General features: G+C 47.8%; 1 protein-coding gene across 1 annotated transcript in view; it reads left to right on the top strand.

The window, feature by feature from the left end:
* The window catches only part of RIN3 (Ras and Rab interactor 3), a gene marked incomplete at its 5' end in the record, with an annotated part of 76,429 nt that overhangs the window by 16,547 nt on the left and 32,638 nt on the right, over nucleotides 1-27,244 (top strand). The gene's annotated exons all lie outside the window — the stretch shown is intronic.

The raw sequence follows: 27,244 nt of genomic DNA on the forward strand, positions 1-27,244 counted from the left end.
ACCTGCGCCTTGACTGAAGCCATCCTGTGAGCTCAGGTGCACGGTTTCCACCTGTGGTGGCAGGTCACTGCTCAGAAAGTATTAGATTTTGGAACATTTGGGTTTTTTTTAAATATTGGGGATGGAATACAGGGGCATTTTACCTCCGAGCTATACCACCAGCCCTATTTTTTTAATCTTTATTTTGAAACAGGGTCTCATTGAGTTGCAGAGGGCCTCACTGAGTAGCTGAGGCTGGCTGCAAACTGCAGTCCTCCTGTCTCAGCCTCCCAAATGCTGAGATTATAAGCATGCGTGCCCATGACAGTTTTTTTTCTTTTAACAGTACTGGGGATGGAACCCAGGGGCATTCTACCTCCGAGCTGCATCCCCAGACCTATTTTTTATCCTTTATTTTGAAACAGGGTCTCACTGAGTTGCAGAGGGCCTCACTAATTAACTGAGGCTGGCCGCGAACCTCAATCCTCCTGTCTCAGCCTTCTGAATGCTGGGATTACAAGTGTGTGCCATCACGCCTGGCTTAGATTTTGGAACATTTTGGATTTCAGGCTTTTGGATTAGGGATGGTCAACCTGTACTAACTCTAATAATGTGCTTTAAAGATGGTGACAGTGACATATTCATGGGATGTTTGGGGCTTTCTTTCTTTCTTTCTTTCTTTCTTTTTTTCTTTCTTTCTTTCTTGTTTGTTTGTTTTGCTGCCTAATAAAGAGTAGAGAAACCCAGTTGGAAGAAGAACCATGAACATGACAGATGGTGTGGTCCAGCCCACACAGGAAGTGAGCTGCCCGGCAGCCCAGTCGCAGCCCCACTTCACTCTCTGCCTGTCCCTACTGCCCAGCTGGCCGGGGAAAGGCCTGCTGTCCAGCTTAGGTAGGAGTTCTTGCCTCAGCGAATCTCCCACTGTGGGCGTGTGGTCTTAGCTGTGGGTAGATACGTTCGCACCAGGGAAGGGAGCCCTTTCTCTGGGCAAGCATGGGGAATCCCTGTGCTGGTTGGTCCTCACTACCATGGCCTGGGGGCCCTGAAACCAAGTGAGGGAGAGATTCTGAGTTAGTCCTCCTGGGCAGTAGAGTCTGAATGACGGGCAGGGCAGCGCACCCCAGGATGCCTCTGATGTCTCTCCATGATCGTGGAGTTGACTCTGTCACCAACTGACCCATCATCCTAAAATATTTGAATCAGGATGTACTAGGTCCATAAAAAGGTGGGCAATGATTATGATTATTAAAGCAGTGTTGGAGCTAGGCATGGTGGTACACGCCTGCAGTCCTAGTATTTGGGAGGCTGAGGCAGGAGAATTGCAGGGTTCAAGGCCAGCCTTTGCAAATTGGTGGGACCCTCAGCTACTTAGAGATCCTCTTTCTTTCTTTCTTTCTTTCTTTCTTTCTTTCTTTCTTTCTTTCTTTTCTTCTTTTTTTTTTTTTTTTTTTTTACAAAAGGCCTCACTAAGTACCTGAGGCTGTCTCGCAAACCACAATCCTCCTGTCTCAGCCTCCCAGATGCTGGGATTACAAGCGTGCGCCACCATGTCCAGCTCAAACTCACATTTTAAAATAAAGAATAAAAAGAGCAGAGGGTATAGCTCAGAGATAGAATGCCCCTGGGTCCAAACCAGTACTAGAAGAGGAGCTTTGGTAGGGAGAAGGCAGGCGGCCTCTCGACGTTTCAGCAGGGAGGCTGCACTGTTGCATCTTGGTCAGCGCGAGCCTCTGCTGAGACTGTGGGCTCTGGAGAGTCCGACTGTTCTGGTTTCTCACTCTTGTGACATCAGATGAGCTGGGCTACCTAACCTCCCTGTGCTCATTTCCTCCTGGATGGGATGAGAACATCCCTGCATAGCCAGTGGAGGACTGATGAGGACTGACCAGCAGGGACATGCAGGGACCTGAAATAGTGTTGCCTGGCACGTGGGAAACCCTCAGTGGCTCCACCTCCAAACGGAGACACGTAGATAAAAACCCTCTTCCAGTGCCCACCTTGAAGAGCCCCTGTGAGAAGCCCACGGTGCCCCCAGATGGCACTCAATAAATACTAGCAGTTATAAATAGCCTCGGGGTGGGGCCGCGTGTTCATACCTCCAAGCCCCTCATTTCCTGCGACGCCTCGCTCCCGGAGGAGGCGTCGGAGAAGCCGATGCTTCTCGCATCGCTCATTACCCACAGGGTTTGGGCTCACATAACCACAGTGTGTTTCTTTCTCTTTTCAGCAGCCCCCTTTTCAGCTCTCCAAACTGGGCTTTGACCAGGAAAAAATAATAATATAGGACAATCTAACTCCAAGAACATTATTGTACAACTTCGATGGATTTTTTTTTTCTTTTTGTATTGAATTTCGCATCACAGTGATGCATAGAGCCTTTGTGTGTGTGTGTGTGTGTGTGTGGTACCGGGGGTGGAACCCACGGGCTTTCTACCTCCGGGCTACACTCTCAGACCTTTTTTTAAATATTTGGAAACAGGGTCTCACTAAGTTGCTGAGAGCCTCACTAAGTAGCTGAGGCTGGCTTCGAACCTGCGCGATCCTCCTGTCTCAGCCTCCCAAGCACTGGGATTACAAGCGTGCGCCACCACACCCGGCTGATACATAGAGTCTTTTAGTCTTCCCCTTTTTGCTTCAACAGTCAAGCTTTCTCTGTGTTTTCAAACCTTTCAAGGACTCTGCCACCACTCACATGAGTGCCGAGAGGTTTCTGGGGGAGGGCGCTGATGACCGGCCCACTAAGATCCTGCCGTTGACCAGGAGGAGACAGACACGTGTACTTCACCAAGGACACGAGCCAGACAGTCCCCAGCGCTCGGGCGCACGTGTGCACTTTGGGGGCATCAAAGCCAATCGCGCTGGACTGAGGGCAATCAGCCAGGCCTAGCGGTTGGGGAGGCCCGCGGCCAAGCCCAGAGACAGAGAAGAGAATCAGGGTAACGCGGAGCTCCGCTGGGGTGCGGCGCCAGGAAGGGGAGGGTGGGATTTGACTGGATTGCGGAGGGCAGTGGCAACCGGACACGGTGCTGGGATTTGGTTCGTAGCGTCCTCTAAGCCCTGCAAAGATTTGGAGCAAGTCTGGGAAGTGAAGGGGGCCTCGCTCCCTCTGGTTTTATCATCAGGAGCTGAATGTCAGGGAAGGATTTCTGGTGCTTCTAGCAGCAGGGGAGGGCAGAGGGACTGTGAGGGAAACGCCTGTTCTGGCCATCTGGTCCCCGAGAGGGGAGGACACTGGGAGCACCTGTGACGTTCTCAGCCCACAGGCAGGGACCTACAGAAAGGCACCCACCGCGCTCCACCTCCTGTCCCTCCACTAAAGCCCGGCTTACGGCAGCATCTTTCCTCTGGTGCAGCACGTCTGGCCATCAGGGAAAAGTTACAACGTTCAGAGGGACAGAGAAAGCATTAGCACACACTCATATACAGCAAAGAGGTGGGATGACCACACCCAGGAGTTAACACAGCTATAATCAAGATGCTCAGAGCACTCGTGGATCAAGTAGACCACGTGCAGGAACCCACGGGCGGGTAAAGAGAGGGAAGCGCTAACCAGGATCAAACAACACACATGCAGGATGCCCCGGCCGGGCGCAGTGGGCAGCTGGGCAGGGCTAAGGGAAAGCTATGGGTTTGAGGCTATCCCAGTGGAAACCACCTACCTTGAAAACCAAAGGGAACAAAGACTGGAATAAACCAGAATATTCAATAACCGTGGACAACTACAAAAGGTATTCTTTTCTGGGTTAGAGAAAAGGGAACAAAGAAATATTTAAAACAATAACTGAGAATTTCCCTCTAATAAATGCCAGATACCAGACCACAGAACCCAGAAGGTCAGAAGACACTGAGCAGGATGAATGCCAAGATAAACAAATCGAGAAAAATTTTAAAACCCACAGAAGCAATGTAGGCCTAGCATTTGCTTTCTGTAGAAAACCATAGATGAAGAAAAGATACCAGAAGAAGTCAGAGGGGAAGAAAAAGATAAGAATTACAAGGACTTATCTTCTGACAAGGAGTCAGATGATTAAGAAGAGAGGGGAATGAAATAATTCAAGTGTTGAGGAGAAAAAACACCAATTGAGAATTAGAAATTCTGTGAAATTATCCTCTAAAAGTGAAGGAGAAATAAAGATTTTCTCAGACAAACAAAAGAGTGAGGGCGTTTGTTGCCAGTAGACCTATGTGTTAGCCTTTTGCCACTATGACCAAAATATCTGACAGACATCTCGGAAGAGGAAAGATTTCTTTTGACTCACAGTTTCAGTCCATGGTTGGCGGGCGCCATTGCTCTGGGCCTGAGGTCAGGCAAAGCATCATGGCGGAAGGGCATGCAAGGAGAGCTGCTCAACTCCTGGCAGAGGAGGCCAGGCAGGGGCAAGATCCAGCCCGTAAGGGCTCAGCCCCAGAGACCTACTTCTTCCAAACATGCCCAGCTACCTCCCTGCCTCCTCCACCTCCCAGTGGTCCATTAAAAGAATTAATTCACCAGATGGATTTATTTGCTGCAGAGATCAGAGTCCTTATGATGCAGTCATTTCCTAGAATCTCCACTTCTAAATATTGCTGTGCTGGAGACCAAGCCGTTTCAACACATGAAACCTCGAGGAACATCCCATATCTAAAACAAAGAACCTGCCTTGCAAATGTTAAGATTTTTTTTTTTAAAAAAAGGAAAACTATAAAGGTAAGACTTTTAAATCTACATGAAGAAAGGGAGAGAATCAGAGAGGAATAAATGAAGGTGAAATGACTTTTTTTTACTCTAAATTGATCTAACAGATAATGGTTTGTCCAAAATGGAAGCAGCAACAATATCCTTTATATATATATATATGTGTGTGTTTACTTGCAAAGTGAGTGACAGCAATGATTCAGGAATGGCCAGGAGGAATCAGGATTGTTTTATTAGAAGGTCCTTACACTATCTGTGAAGCAGTGTAATATTATTTAAAAGCGGACTTGAAGTACTCGTAGATCGAAAACCTTTGGAGACCACTAAAAATGAAAGTTTAAAAAGAAGTATTGCTGATGCTAACAAAACAGTTAAAATGGAACCATATAAAGTGTTCAGTTAAAATTACAAAGGTAGAAAACAAAAATGACAGCAAATAGAAAACAAATACAAATATGGCAGGTGGCAATCCAACTATATCAATCATGATGTCAAATATCAATGGTCTAAATGCACCAATAAAGACACAGGTTATCAGAGTGGATTACAAAACAAAACCCAACTATATGTTGTCTACAAGGAACCTGCTTCAATTATAAATACACAATAGGGGTTTTTTTGGCTATTTTGTTCTGTTTTGTGGTACTGGGGATGGAACCCAGGGGCATTCTACCTCGACGTGACACACCCAGCCCTATTTTTTATTTTCTATTTTGAAACAGGGTCTCACTGAGTTGCAAAGGGTGTCACTAAGTAGCTGAGGCTGGCTTCGAACCTACATGATCCTCCTGTCTCAGCCTCCCAAATGCTGGGATTACAAGCATGCGCCGCCACGCCTGGCTCACACAGAGATTTTAAAGACACATATACGCCGGGCGTGGTGGCGCATGCTTATAATCCCCGCGCTTGGGAGGCTGAGACAGGAGGATAGCGCAGGTTCGAAGCCAGCCTCAGCTGCTTAATGAGGCTCTCAGCAACTTAGTGAGACCCTGTTTCCAAATAAAATATAAAATGGGTCTGGGAGTATAATCCGGAGGTAGAAAGCCCCAGTACCACCAAAAATAAAAATAAAAAAATAGGCCAGGCGTGGTGGCGCACACTTGTAATCCTCGTGCTTGGGAGGCAGAGACAGGAGGATCACGCAGGTTTGAAGCCAGCCCCGCGCGCAGGCTTAGGAGACCCTGTTTCAAAATTAAAAAAATGTAAAAATAGGTCTGGGAGTGTAGCCCAGAGATAGAAGGGCTTCCAGGAACCCCAGTACCACCAAATAATAATAATAATAATAATAATAATAATAATAATAATAATATAAAGACACATATACTAAATAGATGGAAAAAGACATTTCATACTAACACTAATCAAAAGGGCAAAAATAGCTATTTTAATTTCAAACAGAGCAGACTTCAGACGAAGGAAAGTTACCAGGAATAAAAGGACATCACATAATTGGAAAGAGTCAGTTGTCGAAGAAGACATTGTAATCCATAACATATGTGCCTAACAGCATGTCAAAATGTACGAAGCAAAAACTGATAAAGCTGCAAAGAGAAACAGATGAATCCCGACCACAGTTGCAAACTTCAAAGCCCCTCTATCAGTCATGGACGGACCCAGCAGGCAGAAAGTCAGCGAGGACATAGTTGAACTCAACACCACCATCAGTCAACTGGATACGGCAGACATCCATAGACGTCTCCATCCAGCGGGAGCCGCGTGCACATGCTCAAACTCACATGGAATATTTGGCAAATAGACCACGTTGTGAGTCACAATGTATACCTTAACAAATTTATAAAATAGACATCATACAATGTCTGCTCTCAGACCACAATGGAATTAAACTAGAAACCAGTAACAGAAGGACAGTGGCGAATCCCAGAGTAGTTGGAGATCTGAATGCCATGCGGGTGAAAGAAGAAATCCAAAGAGAAATTTAAAAGTACTTGCACGTAAATGAAAATGAAAACACAACTTATAAAAACCTGTAGGATATAGTGAAATCAGTGCCCAGAGGGAAATTTATAGCATTGACACATATATTGGAAAAAGGACACAACCTGGATTCGTATGCAGTTCCCTCATTTAAGCAGCTCTGGAAATTAAAGCAAATGATTTGACATCGGATCCTGATTTCCATTAACACAGTGGGGTTCACGAGGCCTCCGAGGAAGTATCATGGAAGTGTCGAGGAAGTTGTTAGGAGGAGCAGACAAGAAAAGATGTGAACATACTGAGAATCTGGCAGAAAGTGCGTGACTACTGCCGCGTGGATTTATCCATTTGCTCATGAATATACATATACATACACATATACATACATACATACGTACATACATACATACATGTGTGTGTGGATATATATATATATATATATATATATATATATATATATATATATATATATTCCAGCACCTATTGAGCCCTGAGTCATGGTAAGACAGGGCTCCCTGCATTCCAAAAGCTCGAGTCTGGCCAGGGAGGCAGATCCCAGCCGAAGGTCCTCACACAGGACAGATGGAGAGGTGGACCCATGTCTGCTCCTAGGAGGCTCGTGCGGGTGTCCGAGTGCATGGAGTAAGCGTGGAACAAATGAGGCAGAGGGTCTTTGCAAATGCCTGTGGTTCTTACTGTTCTCCTGCATGGAGGCCCAGCCTGTGCTGAGCAGGGAGGACGTCTGAGGAGTTGCTCCCAGGGGACTCAGCTCTGGGAAAGTTGTCCCCAAAGGGAAGTTGACCCTTACCGCTGAGCACCTGTGGTCCACTTCCCAGATTTGCTCTGCTCTGGGAGTTCCCAGGGGCCTTCGCTCTAGGAAGTGTGAGTGTTTCGGAGCCAGTGTGAGCATGGCAGAGCTGTGTGTGCTGTCGGTGGGCTGGGTTCTCATCAGAGACCTTAAGCAGGTTGCCCAGCGTCCCTGGGCCTCCTGGAAGAAAGGACCCCCGACCTCACTTGGGAGAGATAGATATGTCATCTTAGAGGGATAAAGCTCCACACATCCGCTCAACCCCCCATGTCCCAAGCACTTGGATTAGAAAGCCTCATCACAGCCAAGGAAAATATGTATTGCAGAGTATCCAGCAGCCTCACGGGGCTCTTGGGAAGCCATACTTTATGCCTGTCCCAGCAACTTCTCCTTTCTGCCCAAATTTACAGAAGCCTGGAAAGTTCCACCGAAATGGACTGATGTGTTCTGTGGTTCTTTGTGTCCGTCTTCCCTTATACACCCAGGATTGGTGAATAATTAGAACTTTTATCAACAGTCCTGGTCTGCCTACATGGGTTTTATTACTATCTGGGTCTTGGTTTTCACAGTGGAAACTTTTAGGGAACTTGCCCCAGAGAGATTTCCCCTTTTGGAATGTTCCTCTAAGGTAGTTTCCAGTCTGAGGCTGTCCCTTAGCACCTACAAAAGTGGGGTCCTCCTGGTGAAACCCAGCTCCCCCTAAGTCACCCCTGAAATCTTACTCTGCTTTAGACCAGTCAGAGTGTGGCAGGGACAAGGGGGCTCTCAGCTCCTCTGTCTTTACCACCTAGGAAGCGGGTACTAGGGTTTCCGTTTTGCAACTGGGAGTCAGCCAAGGCCTGTAGATGCCACCAGCCAAGCTCTTTCACCGGAACCAAGCATTCCTGTCTTGTCTCCCAGATTCTTCCTGCAGATGACTCTTCAGTCAGGGGGAGGGGAAGGCACCAGAGAGGGAAGTCAAGCAGGTAACCGTGGAATGGCCAGTACACCTGGTGGGCTGGGTCTTCTCCCTTCCTCTTTTAGCAGGACATTTATTTAACAAAGAACTCTGGAATTACCCTCAGAATATGAAGCTAATGCGGAGTGAACCAAAGGGCTTTATGTTCACTGCAGAGAAACAGAGTTCAACAGAGCTGGACAGAAAGGGAGCCGGTGGACTAGCCGGGCGTGGGGAGGATGGCTGTGGGAGGACGGCCTGGAGTTTGCAGCCTGGCTGGGCCTCTTGGTCCGCTGAGTGAAGGTGGATTTGTCTGTGGGCTGTGGTGTTAGTGGTTCCCCGGGGCAGACTCAGATCACCACGCCAGAGCTGGCTCCGTGCACCCCTCCCCAGCTTGGGAGTAAGCGCGTTATGGGAACTGGAACTGGTGAGTGTGTAGGGCAGAGTCGGTTTTCCCAAGGAGAGAGGGTTGTCCAAGCAGCACACTGCTGCTTGGGTTTCCCCCTCTGTAAACTGGGGGTGGAATTACCCACCTCCAAGGACCCTTGAGAGGTGATGCGGATGTGGGCATTTTGTAAACCCAAGGGTGACATGTATGTGTATGTAACTGTGATGTGTGCTCATATATACATTTTTATACTTCTTACATAAAAAACTGTATGTGAAGCCGGGCATGGTGGCGCACGCTTGTAATCCCCGCGCTTGGGAGGCAGAGACAGGAGGATGGCGCAGGTTCAAAGCCAGCCGCGCGTGCTGGCTTAGGAGACCCTGTTTCCAAATAAAAATGTAAAAATAGGTCTGGGAGTGTAGCCCGGAGGTAGAAGGGCTTCCAGGAACCCCAGTACAACCAAAAACAAAAAAACAACAACAAAAAAAAAAACTGTATGTGCAGAAACAGGAAATAAATTGGAATCTGGGCATAATGCAACAGAATCATAGATCCCCAGAGAAAAGAGATGGATAATGTGAGATGGGGTCTGCTCGTGAATAACTTTGAGATCAGATGGTAATTCACAGTGGTCCTCAGGGATCTGAGGACCAGAGCCCTGCCACCCATCGTTCACTGAAAGGTCACGGTGGGGCACTTCTCACGGTTTTGAGAAAGGCCAGCGGCAGTGGCTATGGTAGAAAGAGCCAACAACGGACAGACAGAGGTTCGGAATCTGGTATGTCACTTACCTGGTTGAACTTGGGCAGGTTCCTGACACTTTTTGAGCTCAGTCTCCTCTGTAAAATATGGGACCTCCCTAATCAGGTCTGGGGAAACCCTTAAAGAAGAGTAGAATGCATGTTAGACCTCGGTGAAATCTGCTTTCTCTGCTGAGTATCAGAACTCCCTTCCTTCCTTCCTTCCTTCCTTCCTTCCTTCCTTCCTTCCTTCCTTCCTACTGGATATTGAATCCAGGGACATTCTTCCTCTGAGCTATACCTCTAGCCCTTCTTTACTTTAAAACAGGGTCTTGCTAAATTGCTGAGGCTGGCATCAAACTTGCAATTCTCCTATCTCAGCCTCCCAGGTACTGAGATTAGAGGTATGCAGCACCTTGCCTGGCACCGAACTCCCCGTTTTGATACCAGGGTCTTAGGACTCCAGCTGGATTCCTAATTGTAGAATGTGGCCCAGGATCAATACAAGAAACTTGCTGTATGTAATGAGCCTCGAACGCATCCATATTCTCTCCTCTACTGAATTACGATGTAAAACTTTGTAAAAACTTTGCTGAGTGCCAGACTTCTGCTAAGTATAGTGAGAGAGTCTGAGCAACTAGATTAACCATAGAAAAACATTGTGTATGAATTTATCTGATCTTCTTTTCAGCCCTAGAATGCAGTGTGGCAGGTTAAGAATGACTGCACATTCTTTTCCTATTCAGAAGTAGAGTCTATTGTCCAGCCCCCACCCCCCCCCACCAAATCTGGGCGGACCTGTGACTTCTTTGACTAACAGAACAAGACAGAAGTGATTCTAGGCCAGTTCCTTATATAGCTGCTAAGAGAACTGGCAGCTTCTGCTCGGACTCTAGAAGCCCTGGGTTGCCACGTAAGTAGTCACGTGACTGAGACCACCATCCCGGAGAGAAATGTCCAAGAAGGAGACAGGCCTGGCTGTGCCTACCTCTTGGCTGTGCTCCCAGAGCACCAGGCATGAGCACAAGCTTTCTGGATGCTTTAGACCAGACCATCCCCCCATGGAATGGCACCAAGGGATGTAGTCAGTGCCGAGAGGAGCAGAAGACTCGCCCGCTGAGCCCTGCCCTAATTCCTGACCCACAAAGCATGAGCTACCGTAAGGTGGCTGTTCTCGTAGGTGCTATATTTTGCAAGTCATTTGTGACAGAGCCCCAGATAACAAGAACAATGATAACCCTTATTTTATAGATATTGAGGCCCAGAGGGGCCCAGTGGCTTTTTCAACGTCACAGGTTTATAAGTAGCAAAGCCAGGACTTCAACCCCAGCAACCTGCCCCCTACTCCCAGCACAGTGTGACACTGCTCTTGAGTTGAAAACATGGCTCCACTCTCAAGGAAACCTCTGTCCACTTTGGGGTGCAAAATCACTCATCCTGCACACCTGGAGAATTATATAAGACATTTGCTTATTCACTAAGTCAGTCTAAGGACACTAGGCCCCAGGAACGAGATGGTTATAATAGAAAGATGTTAGAGCTGGGCGTACTGGTGCATGCCTGTACACCCAATACTTGGGAGGCTGAGACAGGAGGATTGCATGTTCGAGGATAGCAAGTAGTGAGACCCTCATTAACCTAGTGAGGCCCTGTTTCAAAACAAAAATAAAATAGGGCTGGGGGTATAGCTCAGAGGTAGAATGTCCCTGGGTTCAATCTCCAGTACCACCAAAAAAAGAAAGAAAGAAAGGAAATAGCATTTACAGGAATGACCCCCCCATCCCAAACCCACACTGGCAGGTGTGTGAGGCACCAGAAAATGAGGGGTGAGGACATTTGGATTGGGTCCTGAAGGACGAAGAGAAACATCCTGTTTGGATGGGGAAGGACAAGCCTGCAAGGGGACAGGAGAGATGTTCCAGGGATATTTAGGAGCAGAGCTAACAGAACTCATGCGCAGAGATGGCAGAGGAAGGAAGAGGAGCCAGTGGGTGGAGCTATGGGAGGGCAACAGCTAGGGGCGTGGCCAGCTGCAGTGCCCAGAGAGCCCACCACCCCCAGCCTGGAGCAGGCTGACACATGGTAGGTGCTCAGCAAATAGTTGACGAATGAAAACTGGACAGACGTCTGATTCTGGGTCTCAGGAGGGTGAAGTTGATGGTGCAGATCTGAGAGTCATCAGCACAGGGAGATTCCATGGGGTGAGAGGCTAAGCCATGCCACACCCCTCCGTCGTGTTCTTGTTCTTTAGGGTGAAGAGATCTCTTTCCACCTCTGTGTTCAGGGGTGAGTCCACTCCATTCCTTACTGGGCGGTGAACCTGCTGTCTAGTAGCTGAAGGGAATCTGAATTCAATATCTTGCTAGAGGAGCCTGAGATGCCGTGACTCTCAGAACCTTGAGCCCTGACCCCCAGCGGTCCTGAGAAACTTCCCATGCTGTCCAGACACTCTCTTTGCAGCAACAGTGGTGTGGACCATGGGCATTTAGAGTGATTCTGGAGCATGCCTGGCCCTGCGCCTGCAGGGAGGTGGCAAGGGAGGACCGCCGCTCTAAATACTACTGCTCTCTACCCACCTGCACGGAGAACCAGTGAGGAAAGAGATAGGCTAGGAAGAAGGAGATGGCTGGACTGGAGGATTTCAGGAGCTTGGCTCAGGGGTATCTCGAAGCAGGTGACATGTCAGTTGCCCTGAGACCAGTCCCTTGTTCTTGATTTTTGCCACTCATTTTGTGGCTGCCTGTGGCTTTGCCTTGCTACTAAGAGGATGGAAGGTAGTCCCTCTGAGCCCGAGGTGTTACCGACTGGCTCAGTCCTGTGGGGGCAAGTCCACTCGCGACCGGGAGCCTCAGAAAGATGGGACAAAAGGCAGGTGGTGTCCTGCAGAAACTTATCTGCAGCGATTCCTTTCCCTCTATGAATTCCCTAAGTTTTTGGGTACGACGCTTGGGAAAGAAATCTGAGGTGGACAAAGGCTTCTTGAGCCAATGACACTTTATTACAAAAACTCCAAGAAATTTATACCTTTCACCAGTAAAGTTAATCGTAAGAGGAGAGGGAGGTGGGTGTAATCATTGTGAAGTAATAATGAATGACATGTAAACAAAGGTAATAAAACTAGTCCTTCAGCTGGCTGTTGGTCTTGAGAGATTGACTTCTGACTCCTGATTCTTTTCCAAGGTCTTTGCAGATAAGCAGTCCCAGGGGGCCACTTCCCAAAATAAACAAGCATGGCCAAGGCTTGGGGGTTTCTCGGGGAATCTTCTTTGGCTTTCTTGGAACTTTCCATCTTTTGGGCTCAGTTCATATAGTAAGTGTGGGGAGACGTGGTGATTCAGGTGGATGTGATAAAGTTTCTCCAGGTGTTGGCATTTTATCTCCTAAATCTGAAAGCTTAAGCAAACTCACAACACAGTTTTGCAGACAAAATACCACAAACAACACCACAAAGTTCTTGGTTTTAATTGTCAGATATATTTCCTCAACTGCTGAACACTCTTCTTTAGACAATAAGCCTATTAAAAGTCTAACCATCTTTAATAACCCATTTCTCTGTCACAAACCCTCTGCAACTTGCTTCTAACTTTCTAATTCCTTTCTTTCCCAGTTGGGACTTTCTTATGATAAGCTCTTCTTCATGCAAAAATGCTTTTCTTACTCTTACACGGTATTTCCTTTCCTTCATACATATATATTTAGAACGTCTGTCCTTTATTTTGTCATATTCATTAACCATGCAATCAGCCTCTCTGTCTTCAGGAATATTTACACTGGGCGTAAAAGTCACCAATCTTTCTCCTTGAGTCTATTGTATTTGGGCAACTAAGTTGTTTATCAACTAAATTGCTTTAAGGTCACACACAAGGTTTTTATCTTCTCTGTCTCTAGGCAGGATCTCAAGGGTAAACAAAGTTTCCTTAAACTGAACTACCTTACCTGAGTTAATAGCTTAACCTAAGTTAGTGATAGTGAGGGTCAGAGACCCTTTGTAATTGCTGCAGCTGGAATGCTTATCACAGCATCTGAATTTTGGCCAGTTTTTATTATTATTGAACAAAGCCAAGGACGTTTATTTCCACGGACTCAGTTTCTATTTATAGTCCTAATTTCACATCACTGGAGCAATTCGTGTAGAAAGTTAAAGGAAATATTAATAGTCATGAAGGGTAAAAGTGGGGGATATTTTGGCCAGAGACGATACCTCTTTCTCGGGGCGTTCTGCCGATAACTATGTGGAGTGGGGTCTCAACACATAGATGCCGAGGCAGCAGGATGTCTTGGCACCGAGGCCCTGGTTCAGAGCCCTGGTGGGCCTCGCTGTATTGAATTCAGTTCCAAGCCCTGAGGTTGAGTGCCCACAACCTGCCAGGTGCTGGCATCCATGGCGCTCCTGGGCTCCTACCAGGTATCTGAGGCACACGTACTGGTTCCTACTCTAAAGCAGGCTTTCTGACACACAGCGCTCTTGACATTTGGAGCTAGGTCTTTCCTTGCTGTGGGGGACTGTCCTGGGCACAGTGCAATGTTAGCAACGTCCCTGGTCTCTGCTCACTCGGTGCCAGCGCCATCCCCAGAGCTGTGACAACCAGAAATATCTACACATGTGGTCAAGTGTCCCCGGGGGATCACTGCGATCCTGTGAGAGCCACAGCTCCAGGGCCGCACCCTCCGGAATGGTATCCACAAGCCCATGTGGTCTTTGGGCGCTTGAAGTATGGCTAGTCTGTATTGAGATGAACTCTGAGAGTAAAGTGTGTGCCAGATTTTGAGCATTTAGTACTTGAAAAGAATGCAACATGACTCATTAGTAATTTCTTAGTATCATTTTGGTATATTGTAATATTGGGACATATAGTCATTCAATGTTTTGGTCTGTGGCAGACCCTGTGTAGTTGTTTATCCCTATGTAGAGGCTGTACTATCGAGGCTTGCTAAGTACACGCCATGATGCTTGATTGCATGTCTGATTAATTAAGGATGTTGCGTTAGTTAGCTTTTTCACTGCAGAAGCCAAAATACCCAACACGGACAACTTAGAAGAGGGAATGTTTATTTGGTTCACATTCTGGAGGCTCAGTCCACAGTCAACCAGCTCCAAGGCAGAGGAGAAGCAGCATGGAGATGGGGTGGGAGGTGGGCGGGAGGGAAGCTGCCCGGGGCAGCGGGAAGCAGATAGTGAGGGAGGCAGCAGGGACAGAAGTCGTTCCCAAGACCCCAGTGCACTGTTTCCCCCAGCCACTGTTCCCGTCCAGTAGGTGCATGTAGACTATTACCGGTGGATTTACCCACTGATGAGTGTAGAACCCTGATTCAGTTATTTCACCTCTGAATGCTTCTGCATTGCCAAGACAATGAGCTTTACACAGGAACATTCTATGTTCAGACCATAACAGATGCATTTTCAGAATGCGCACTTATCCTTAAGCAACATGAAGTTGTATCGGGCTAAATAAAACATATTACTGAGACCAATTTATCTCTTTCTGTTTACTATTTCTGATGTGGCTACGAGATTTTTTTTTTTTTTTTTAGTGCTGTGGAGCAAACTCAGGGCCTTGTGCACGCTGGGCAGTGCTCTACCACTGAGCTGTACCTGTGCTGGCCTTGAATTTGAGATCCTCCTGCCTCAGCCTTCTGAGCAGCTGGGATTGCAGGTGTGCACACCGCTTATCATTTTTAAGTTTTATTTCTTCCGCTGTGTGTAAGTATTATTTTTGTTTGTTTAGCTGGTTGCTTGGTTTTGTTTTGCAGTGCTAGGCATAGAGTCCAGGGCTTCACGCACGCTAGGCAAGCGCTCTGCCACTGCGCTCCATCTCCAGCCTGGAGCATTCTTAAGGGGCACATGTGCCCGCCGTCTCTTCCTTCTGGACAGCGGAGTCTAGAGAACCACCAGCCCAGGACACAGGCCGGGGAGTTGGGCTCGCTCGAGGCCGTTTCTGCCACCTTCGCCTCCCGGCCCTATGACCTTCAGCAGGCCAGGCCACTGAACCTCTCCGGGTCTCATGGCCCTTCCAAGGTGGCGGCACTTTCTTCTAGAACGTGGATCAGACTTCCCAAATTCTGGAGTGAGATGAACGCATCCCACAGAGTCTGCAGCTGGGCATTCTCCTTCCAGCACCGAGGGCTTCCTCCCTGTCGGTCACCCTGGGCCACTGCCTCCCCTCCCGTCCCCTCTGCTCTCAGACAGGGCCAAGTGCTCTTTCATGGTGGGTCCAGTCAAAGCAGTGTCCGTGTCCCCGCAGTGTGGACAGGACTGTTTGGGGGCCACCTGCTCCCGTCACCGTGCCTCCTCCAGGAGCTCTCTTTGCCTCTCACTCCTTGTCTAGTCTTCCCTGACATCTGGCAATTTGCAAGTAAGTCCAAGCCCCCATTCTGTTTTGGCACCTGAACCTCTAAGTCTATCCCGGAATGCATCCCCTCTGCGCGTGCCAGCGTGCCCCTGTCCTTTTCTCAGGCTCTTGAAGCCTCGTCTTTGCGTTTGCTCCATATAAAAGAGCCGCTTTCAAGAGGAGAGATCTTGTATTTATCAAGAAGAGCGCCGCGAGGTGTTCCGCAGTCCAGTGGCCTGCAGGGATACATTATGCTTTCAGCAAATGTTAGCCTTGTGAGTCATAGGACGCAGTGCATAAAAAGGTCCTGGGCCTGGAGCAGTGACAAGAAGTAAGTCCTGGGTCCTGCATTCTGGGAGCGTCTTCCTGGCCCGGTCTGGAGCCCTGAGCACATCGCGCTGTGGTGTCACTGGCTGTAGGTGCAAAGCGTGCCCAATGCTGGGACCAGAGGGAGGGGCTGCCAGTTCTGCCCAGGAAGGCTCCTCCCGGGGTAACTTGGGACCCGCCCGCTGACAGGGGAGGAGGTTATAGCCACAGAACAGGCGTCTCTGCTGACAGGGAGGCAGGGACATGTTGATGGCATTCCCGGAGGAAGCCTGGGACCCTCCCTGCGCCCACACCTCCTCTCCCGAACAAATGGCCACATCCTGCCAGTCATGCGCGGCCTACTGTTGGGGTGACGACATCGCTGAGTCTCAGTCTCCTCATCTATGAAATATAGATAATGGAGTTACCATGGTGAATGAAAATGCAGAGGCTGGCGCACGGTAGGGAGCTAACAGATGGCAGATGGAATTATTATCACTGCTGTTGTTGTTAAAACAGTATGATAGCCTGTTTCCAAATAAAATATAAAATAGGTCCGGGAGTGCAGCCCAGGGGTAGAAGGGTTCCATCCCCAATACCACACACACACACAAAAAAAAAACCCACTGGCAGCCTACCCAGGAGGTTCGAGTCTGTGCCCAGTGCTGGGAAGTTGGGAGAAGAATCAAACAGTAGCAGATTCCAGAATCAGAATCTAGATTCCAGAGCCAAGCCTGATGGTACACACTTGTAATCCCAGCATTTGGAAGGCTGAGACAGGAAGATTGCAGTTCAAAAACAGCCTCAGCTCCTTCTTAGTGAGGCCCTTTGCAACTCAGTGAGACCCTGTTTCAAAATAAAGGATAAAAAATAGGGCTGGGGGTGTAGTTCGGAGGTAGAATGCCCCTGGGTTCCATCCTCATTAAACCCTCCCCCCCAAAAAAGAAAGCACCAGGCTGACTCCCTCCTCGCAAGTGAGGATACTTCTCATCTGGGCCTCAGTTTACCCATTTATGCAATGGCGGGGAGGCTGGATGAGAGCTGTCTCTGGAGGTCCTTCCTCTCTGGATCTCAGTGGGCTCTTGTCCTTTGGGGTGACTTGGGGCACTGAGAGGCCCTGCTTGGACTCCTGACCATAGCCCCTGAGTCCATTTCCTGTTGGCCAACAGTTTTCTGACTCCACGCCCTGTCCCAGTGCCCGAGTCCTGGCGTGCCCCCAGGTGTCATGTGGAGTGCTACTGCCCTTCCTCGGTTGCCCTCACCCATGCCTGACACACGGAGAAAGTGAGTCTCTGGGGCTTTGGCCTCACTGTACGTGGTTGGTGGAACGCTGGAGTCCACACCAGTCAGTACCATCCAGGTTTGGGCTTCGCCTGGTTCAGGAACAGCTCGGCCACCCTGCTCCAGCCCAGCCTGATGTCGGGTTTGCGGGAGGAATGAGCCCGGGATTGTTGGTTCTGCTCCTATTTCCAGTAACTTCTTCCTTTTCCTGGTACCAACAGTGCCGGCAGCTCTGGTCCCTCCCTCCCTCTGTCCCTTCCTAGCTCCCAGGTGAAGCGCTGAGCTGCATGCAGTTATTATCTCAAAGAAAGGGGGGCCAGAGCTGAGCCTGGACCCATGGATCCCCCAGGATTCCAGAGAAGTTGCCATCTCCCCTCCCACCCCCCGGGAAACAGTTTTTACCTTTTTCAGAAAATTGGAGCCAGGTATGGAGGCGCACACTTGTAATTCTACCATTTGAGAGGCTGAGACAGGAGGATCACAGTTTACAGACAGCCTTAGCTACTTAGTGAGGCCCTTTGCAACTTAGTGAGACCCTGTTTCAAAATAAAGAATAAAAAAATAGGGCTGGGGCTGTTGCTCAGAGGTAGAATGCCCTGGGTTCCCTCCCCAGGACAAGAAAGAAAGAAAGGAAAGAAAGAAAGAAAGAGAAAGAAAGGAAGAAAGAGAAAGAAAGAAAGAAAGAAAGAAAGAGAATAAAGAAAAGAAAATGGAGTCTTTGAATGGGCCCTTCTCCACCTCAGCCTCAAACTGTGCACGTGGTGGGTCCCATGGCAACTGCAGTTACTGGGCAGCAGCATCCTGCCCCTACACACACACACACACACACACACACACACACACACACACACACACTGCAGCTGTGACCTTCAAAATGAGGAAGGAGGCCGCCCCTTGCGGTGGCCTGCAGGGAGCCCTCTCACTGGCCCCAAAGAGTGTGCACCTCCTCCTTCCCGCCCGTGGCGCCTGCAGACCCTGTTGTCCTCCTGCTTCCCACCTGGGAGCTACTCCAGCTCTGACTTTAATTGTTTTAAACTCAGGGTCTGCCCCCTCACCAGCCTTTCCTTTCGGGGCCCAGCTCAGTGCCCAGTGCCCTGGCTAGAAGGGTCGAACCTCGGGAAGGCGTGTGCCAACCCATTCTAAGGACTGGAGGATTCGGAGAAGGTTGGCTGTGCGCCAGCACACGACGACCTTGGGATAAGGCCACTTCTGGGGCCCTCCCAAAGCTCCCCCACCAGCCAGGGCTGACGGGCCTTTTTCTCCAAGCTTCCATCCCTAGGAGAGATCTGTGGCTGCCCTGGAGGAGCCGTGTCCAGCCTTTCTCTTATTCCTCTGGTGAGCATCCTTCCAGGACAGCTGTGATGACCACCCAGTGCTCACCCCTTGAATATGCACAGCACGGGTTTTCTCTTAGATCAAATCAACAGACACCTCTCCCACCCACCTGACCAAATCCTTCATCTTCCAAAGAGAGCGAGCAGATTGCTGTGAATCTTTACGCCCAGGGAAGGAGTTCCAGATAAGTCCCCTGCCACTGACAAAGTCCCCGCCACCCTCAAACGGTGAGGCTCTCTAACCATTCTCTTATCCATTTACCCTTTGTTTACCCTATAGACTGAAAGCACAATAGAGTATGGCTGGTGAATGATGGCAAAGCACCCTTCAACTGCCAAACGCTTGGTGAGGGTCATGACTGGAAACTTTGTTAAGAATGCTTCTTGGTGACCAGAATGTATTAGCCCTGAAATTCTGGAGTTATCGAAGCACTCTGCTAACATGGAAGGTTGAGCTTGTGTTTCCTGGGGACACATATGCTTCTACGCAGAGTCCGTGGCGAGGTGTCTAATCATTCGAACATCAGTCTTTTTCTTATCAAAGTTCAGGGTCGGGCTTAGGTTTCTGAAGGCTCGCCCTTCCTCTACTAGCAAAGGTAATCGGGTGCGATGAAGGCGCAGGTCTACAGAATCCTCTGCTCAAGGTGACCATCATGAGCCACAGATGTTTACTTGTTCAATATCTTCACCTCAACCACCGGGACTTTGTAATAATTAAAACCAGTCACATCTGAAATCTACTTTTGTACCATGTCTAAAGAAAGTGCCTACAAAGAAAACTAGTAGTGTCAATAAGATCGCAGAGGGGACCCTCATTTAAATAAGAACCGGTGAAAGGCTCATTGTATGTAACTATATCTATAGAGAAGTTGATTGTTAATTAAAGCAGATTGGAAATCCCCATATTAAATTATTTACACAATACCAGTTGAGTGCCTAAAAATTTTCAGAGACGCTTGGATAACATTATTTTTTCTTTCTTAAATGTTTGTAAGACTGCTAAAAGAATGAAAAGATAAAGCCATGCATGGTGGCGCACGCTTGTAATCCCAGCATTTGGGAGGCTGAGACCGGAGGATCACGGTTCATGGACAGCCTCAGCTACTTAGTGAGGCCCTCCGCAACTCAGCGAGACCCTGTTTCAAAATAAAGAATTAAAAAATTGGGCAGGGGGTATAGCTCAGAGGTCAAATGCCTCTGGATTCCATCCCCAAACCCACAAAAACAAACAAAAAGAATGAAAAGATAAATTTAGAGCCAGGGGTGTGGTGGCACACACTTGTAATCCCAGCATTCGGGAGGCTGAGACCGGAGGATCACGGTTCGCGGACAGCCTCAGCTACTTAGTGAGGCCCTCTGCAACTCAGTGAGACCCGGTTTCAAAATAAAGAATAAAAAATAGGGCAGGGGGTGTAGCTCAGAGGTCTAATGCCCCTGGGTTCCATCCCTAAACCCACACACACAAAAAAAAAAGATAAATTTACTGCTTGGGAAAAAATATTTGCAAATCATAAACCTGACAAAATACTCGCATCTAGCATATATAAAGATCTCTCAAAACTCAACATCAAAGACAAGTAACCCAACTAAAAATATCTGAATAGATATTTTTTGCAAAGAATATATACAAATGTTCAAAAGCCTCATAAAAAGAAGCTGAGCTCTGCTAATCATTATGGAAATGCAAATGAAAACCACAGCAAGATACATTTTCTACCCACTAGAATGGTGATAACAACAACAACAACAACAACAACAACAACAAGGACACATCCTCCAGTGGGTGGATGTCTAAATAAACTGGTCTGGTACGTCGTATCGCGTGGAATTTTGCTCAGCAAGTGATTTACTCAGCAACTTGGATGATTCCTAAGGAAAATACACCAGTGGTGGGGGAGCCAATTTCCAAAGGAATTCTACTTAGTGATTTCATTGATAGGACATGCAGAAAATAACAACCGCAGAGATGGGGACCGATCGATCCGTGTTGGCCACTGCTATGGATTGCCCCTCCAATACTCTATTCAAAGTTAATTCCCATTGCAAGGCTTTGAGAGGGTGGCAGGTCGAGTGTCTGTGGGGTCTAGACGCCTTTGGGAGGTGGGCAGGGTTAGGTAAGGCTCTTAGGGTGGAGCCCCAGGGTTCAACCTGGCGACTTCACAGGAAGAGGGGGACCAGAGGAGGCACGCTCCTGGATCTCACCACACGAGGCCCTGCAGCCGGCAGCCCTCGCCGGAGGCAGCCCTCGACCTGCACCTGCAGAACCATCAGTCAAAAGGAGCCTCTTTTTGTTCTAACCTCCTGGGTCTGTGGCACGGCGTTAGCCACGGAAAGTGGACGGGGCCGGGCGGGGTGACTGTGAGAAGGCCTTGTGGTGCCCGTGCTGTGAAGCATCTTGACTGGTGGCGGGGGCACGAAGCTACCCAAATGAGGGATCTGCCGAGGAACATACACGCGCGCGCGCGTATACACACACACACACACACACACACACACACACACACACTCAGTTGTGTGCGTGCAAAACTGATGACATCTGAGTAACTGTGCACTGTACCAAGATCAAGTTCCTGGCTTTGATACTTCTCTCTCTCTCTCTCTCTCTCTCTCTCTCTCTCTCTCTCTCTCTCTCTCATGCAGTACTGTGAATTGAACCCAGAGGCATTCTCCCTCTGAGCTACACCCCTGCCCTTTTTAGTTTTTTGTTTGGAAACAAGGTCTCGCTAGGTCGCTGAGAGTCTCACTACATTGCTGAGGCTGTCCTTGAACCTGTGACCCTCCTGTCTTGGCCTCCCAAGCACGTGCCACCATGCCCGGCTGACATTATCTTCTTCTTCTTTTTTTTTCTTTTTTTTCTTTTTTTTTTTTTTTTTTTTTTTTTTTTGGTGGTATGGGGGCTCCTGGAAACCCTTCTACTCCTCCGGGCTACACTCCCAGACACCTATTTTTTATATTTTTATTTGGAAACAGGGTCTCTTAAGCCAGCTCGGAACCTGCGCGATCCTCCTGTCTCTGCCTCCAAGTGCTGGGATTACAGGCGTGCGCCACCGTGCCCGGCTGACATTATCTTCTAATGATACAGGATTACTCACCATTTGGAGGAAGTGGGAGAAGGCACACAGGACTTCCCTCTAAATTGCTTTGTAACTTCCTGATAATGTATAAGTATTTCAAAGGCAAACATTGTGTTCATAAATAATAACTATTTGAGAAATGGCAACGTGCCCCCGTGCAGCACTAGATGCTGCAGGTTCCCTGGAGACAGAGACACTACCGTGGTCAGGACATTCGTATCACTGAGAGAGGAAACAGAATTCCTTTGAGAACAAAAGAATCCAGGCGTGGCAGTGCCTGTGATCCCAGTCCTTGGGAGGCTGAGATCAGAGGATCGGAGGCTCGAGGCTGGCTTTAGCAACTTAGCTAAACTGTCAACAACTTAGCAAGAGTCCATTTCAGGATAAAAATAAAAAGGGCTGGGGTATAGAGAGAATGGGATGGGAAAACAAAGGCTTCGGGGCGGAAGGTGGATCCGGAGCTGAGCCCTGGAGGCGAGAGGACAGAGAGGAGTCTGCGGGGATGTGCAGGAGTGAGGTCGAGGGCAGGAAGGGGGTGCGCGGGCTGGAGGACGGGGAAGGGTCCAGCCGAGGGGGCCAAACACGAGGCCACAGAGGCCATGACATTCTTCTGCCTCCACCTACCCCAGCCATGACTGTCCGTGTGGCTTCATAATGTTACCATAGACTGGAGGTGCTGAGCGCTGTTGGAAGCAGCTTTTATGGGGGTGTTTTGTTTTGGTTTGTTTTGTGGTGCTAGGGATTGAACCCAGGGGCATTCTAACTCCAATCTACACCCCAGTCCTTTTTTTTTTAACTTTTTCATCTCCAAACAGGGCCCTGCTAGGTGGCCGAGCGTCTCACTCGGTTGTTGAGGCTGGTCTCGACCTGCGATCCCCCTGTCGGCCTCCCACATACTGGGCTGACAGGTGTGTGCCGTCACCCCTGGCGCGAGGAGGGCTTTATTTCATGCCTGTGGGGTGGTGTGTCCATTTCCTATGGCTTCTGTGACTAAGGACCACAAACTGGGAGGCTTAGAACAACAGAAATGTATTCCCTCGCCGTTCGGGTGACCAGAAATCTGAAATCAAGGTGTCGCCAGTATTGGTTCCTTCTGCAGCCGTGAAGGGGAGGCCATGAGCCGCCTGGTGGGAGGTCCGAGGGCCTGGAGGCCGCGGCCCCCTGGAGTCTCCCCACAGACTCACTGTGGGAGCTTTCATCAGTCTCCCAGACTGGGCACCGGGTCCTGTTCTGGGTTCCCAGTGGACTTAAAGCTGGCAAAGCTCCACCCTGGCACCCAGCTGTCCCATGGGTGGCTTGGTGTGAAGGACGCTGTTTACATGTCAGGGTGGGAGGCAGGGGGCAGGGGCTGGGGCTGGGAGAGGAAGGGTCTAATTGCAGTGAAACCGGCATGTACCTCACCCATCGCCTGTGAATCTGCAAATCTATAGTTTTGCAATAAAAGTGTGATTGGGCCTGTGTGTCCAGAGAGAACAACGCTGGGCTTTGGTCTGTAAAGGCCTCTGAGCCCTGATTTCTGCAGGTGAGAGTTGATATTGCAGGCTGAGGGTCTACGCAGAGGGAAACTCTTAAGTCTAAAGCCACGGGAGCCAGAAAGAGTGGCACATGCCTGTCATCCCAGTACTTGGGAGGCTGACGCAGGAGGATTGCAAGTTGGAGGCCAGCCTCAGCAATTTAATGAGATTCCGTTTCAATATAAAAAATAAAAGGGACAGGGTATAACTCAGAGGTAGAACACCCCAGGGTTCAATCTGTATTACAAAACATAAATTTAAAATGCCACAGGAAACTGCTGACTTGAAAGGGAGTGCAGGCTCTGTGTGAGTGCAAGGGGACGCCGGAGGGGAGTGACCTTCTTCCAGATTTAATCTGTGCTCCTCAAAGTTTAGGCCAGGGAGAGGACTTCCGGGAAGATGGCGACCGAGAAAAGCGGGGCTTAAGAGCCCCGCTAACAACAAATCTCCATTACCACAAAATCAGCGCCTTTCATAGCCAGAAAACACCATCACCAGTGAAACAAAAAATCACCAGGCTCCAGAGAGAAAGCGGACTGAGAACAGAGCTCAGAGCCACAGAGGAGATACACCGGCCTCGCGCCCAAGACCGCGGCAGAGGCGGCAGCAGCGCCATATTGCCGGCGGCACCGGCAAATTCACGGGACGGCTACAGCAAGCCGAGGTGAGCCACTGCGGAACAGCCAGGCGGGATTTCTCCGCGCAGAGAGCATCTAAAGCTCCCAGTGGCCGAGCTCAGCACACGCTGCAGGGATTCAGAGTGGAAATCAAAACCAAGAAGAAAAATGCCAGCCCCACAGCTGAGGGCGTAGCAGCGGCGCCATATTGCCACCGGCGGCAGCAGCACCGAATTCAGCGAGGCCAGTACAGCTACATCTGCGTACTCAAGAACAGTGAGTCAAATTGCGGGCCCCAGAGGAGAAATCCCAGTACTGTACTCCCTGGGACTTGACCCAGTGGGGGAGGGGCGGTGGCAGAGATATCACACCATAGGAGAACGTGCAACCTGGCACCCCCCACAGCCTAAAGCAGCCTCTATCGACTCTCTGGGTCGGAGACTCTGTGATACAACCCAGTAAAGGAGTAGTGGGGTCTGAGATACTACTGACTCGAGATCCAGAGCACCTTAAGTGAAGTCATAGTGACCCAAGGGAAGAACCCAGAGAAGGCACAAACTTCCGAAATCATGGGAAAGAGGAATAATACTGGAGCAATAAATGTCCACTACCCCACAACATCAGAACCCGATAAAACAGAAAATCAGAGATTTCTAGAAGATCAAATCAGGAAAATAACTGTAGAAATAATAGAGGTGCTTCGAAAAGAACTCAGAGAGAGCCAAAAAGAGATAAAGGATGCAATTAATGAAGTAAAGGCCTCAATTCAAAGCACAAACAACCGATTAGAACACATGGAGAACAGAATCTCGCTCTTAGAAGATGATCATTCCAAAAATAAACGCATAGTTTCTAATCTAGAAAAAAATATCCGACAGCAGAAATCTGATATTGAAGAAATATGGGCCCATTTTAAGAGAGCTAACCTAAGAATAATTGGAATAGAGGAGGGAAAAGAAAGTGAAACCAAAGGGATCAACAATCTCTTCAAGGAAGTAATAGCAGAAAATTTTCCAGACATAGAGCAAGAGGTCGATACGCAGGTCCAGGAAACTTATAGAACTCCCTTTAGACAGGATTGGAGAAGAGGATCCCCACGCCACATAATTGTCAAAATGACCAATGTGGAAGCCAAGCAGAGAATCTTAAAGGCAACAAAAACAAAGGGCCAACTGACATTCAGAGGCAAACCAATTAGAATCACTACAGACTTCCCAAACCAAGTCATGAGAGCCAGAAGGGCTTGGAGTAACATATTCCAAACTCTGAAAGAAAACAACTTCCAGCCAAAAATTTCCTACTCAGCAAAACTTTCTATCAAATTAGATGGAGAAATAAGAAGCTTCCATGACAAACAGAAACTGAAGGAATTTATGTCTTCAAAACCAGCGCTAGAGAAAATACTCAAAGAGATTAACTACAAAGAAGAAATAGGTAACACACTCCAGAACTAGAGAAACAAGAGTTTCCATCCAACAGTCAACTAAGATTGGTTATCTGTGGAGATTCATTATTTATGTTAGTCTTTTACCTATCTCTAAAGGGTATTGTTTGCCTTTATTGTTGTTAATTTTTATGATTTCTAGTTGGAATATTAATATACCTTCAGATATAGCAATTGGAAATATTTTATCCCATTCTATTAGTAACTGTTAACTCTGCTTACATTGTCTTTGGATATACAATTTTTTTTTTATTTTTTAGGGAGTTTGTATACTCTTCTGTTGCCTGTGCCATTGAAATCATAACCAAGAAACCACTGCCAATTTCAATGTTGTGAGGTTTAATGACCCAGATTTTCTCTTAAAAGTTTATAGTCTTAAGATTTATATTTAGGTCTATTATCTATTTTGAGTTAATATTTGTATATGGGATTAGGTAAGGGTCCAATTTTATTCTTTTCCATGTAATTATTATTTTTTAACAATATTTAGTTAAAAGATTATCATTTCCACCACCAAATGTTCGTGGAAACCTTGTCAAAAATAACTTGACAATATAGGGAAGGATTTATCTCTAGGCTTTTATTTAACTCCAATGGTTTATATATCTGCCTTTAGAATAGTAGTACACTGTTTCAATTATTGTAGTTTTATATGGTTTGAAATCAGAAAATATATATCTTCTAGCTTTGTTCTTTTTCAAGATCGTTTTGGGTACCTAGAGTCCATATTCCATATTAGGATAGATTTTTTTCTGAAAAATAAATATATAAATATATGATAGTTTCACCTAAAAAATAGAAAAAAATATTCTCTGGTAAGAAAGAAAGCAAAAAGAAATATTGAAATGTTATCTTTAAGTCATCAAAAGCTTGGTATCAGACAAATGAAACTGTTATGTGAGATTATCGTTTTTAATTTTAGATAAATTGCCATAATACTAGATGTCAACTACTAAGCCAAGCATGGGAGGGAGGGATAGGGAGAGAATGGAGTGGGGATTGGGTGGGGGCTGACTGGGAAAAGTGTGCATGTATGTCTACAAAAGTATGTATCCTACTATGATGTATGAATACAGTGCACCAATAAAAAAAAATAAAGAATACAAAAAAAAAAAAGTTTAGGCCAGGGAGAGCTGCTACTTGTGGGCTAATCCCAGTATGCTAGGCTGGGCCTTTGGAAGTGTCCTTGCCGCATCACCCCTGGTCCCACTGAGGGAATTCTGAGGAAGGTCTTTCTTACCCACCCTCCAGATGGAGCATCCTCTGGCCCCAGTCAGCCTCAGCCACAGGCTCCACTGCCCCCTTGTGGACAGGGTTGGTGATGCACCGAATGCAGGCACCAGGTGGCGCTGTGACCCGAGACCAGCCCCACCTGTTCCCAAGACAGGAAATTCACAGCGAACAAACACACCTCGTGCTGGAGTTTCTCAGCTTAGGTATTTGTAGGCGTCCTCCAAATGCTTCTAATACTGTACTTTGGTTAATATTTTTCTTGAAACTTTGAATTGCTTTTTTACTGGATCTAGAACCCAGGAACATTCTATCTCCAAGCTATACTCCCAGCCCTTTTAATGTTTAATTTGAAACATGGTTGCTCAAAGTTGATAAGAGTCTCTCCAAATTGCCTCAAACCTGAGATCTTCTTGTCTCAGCCACCACGTCTTAAAATTACAGGGATGTACCACCACACCCAGCTCTTTTAAAATTTTATATCTAACCTAGTGGGAAACTATGGTCCCTTTGCTATAAAAAGATAAATGTAAATTTTTCTGTAATATAAATATAAAATTTTATTTAAAGTAAATAAATGTAAAAAACCTCCGGCAGCTGGCTGAGCATCTGTGCCCTTTGCCCGTGATGTGGTCCCTTGGTCTCCACTG

The sequence above is a fragment of the Muscardinus avellanarius genome (genome assembly GCF_963383645.1).
Source record: "Muscardinus avellanarius genome assembly, chromosome: 12".
Lineage (NCBI taxonomy): Eukaryota > Metazoa > Chordata > Mammalia > Rodentia > Gliridae > Muscardinus > Muscardinus avellanarius.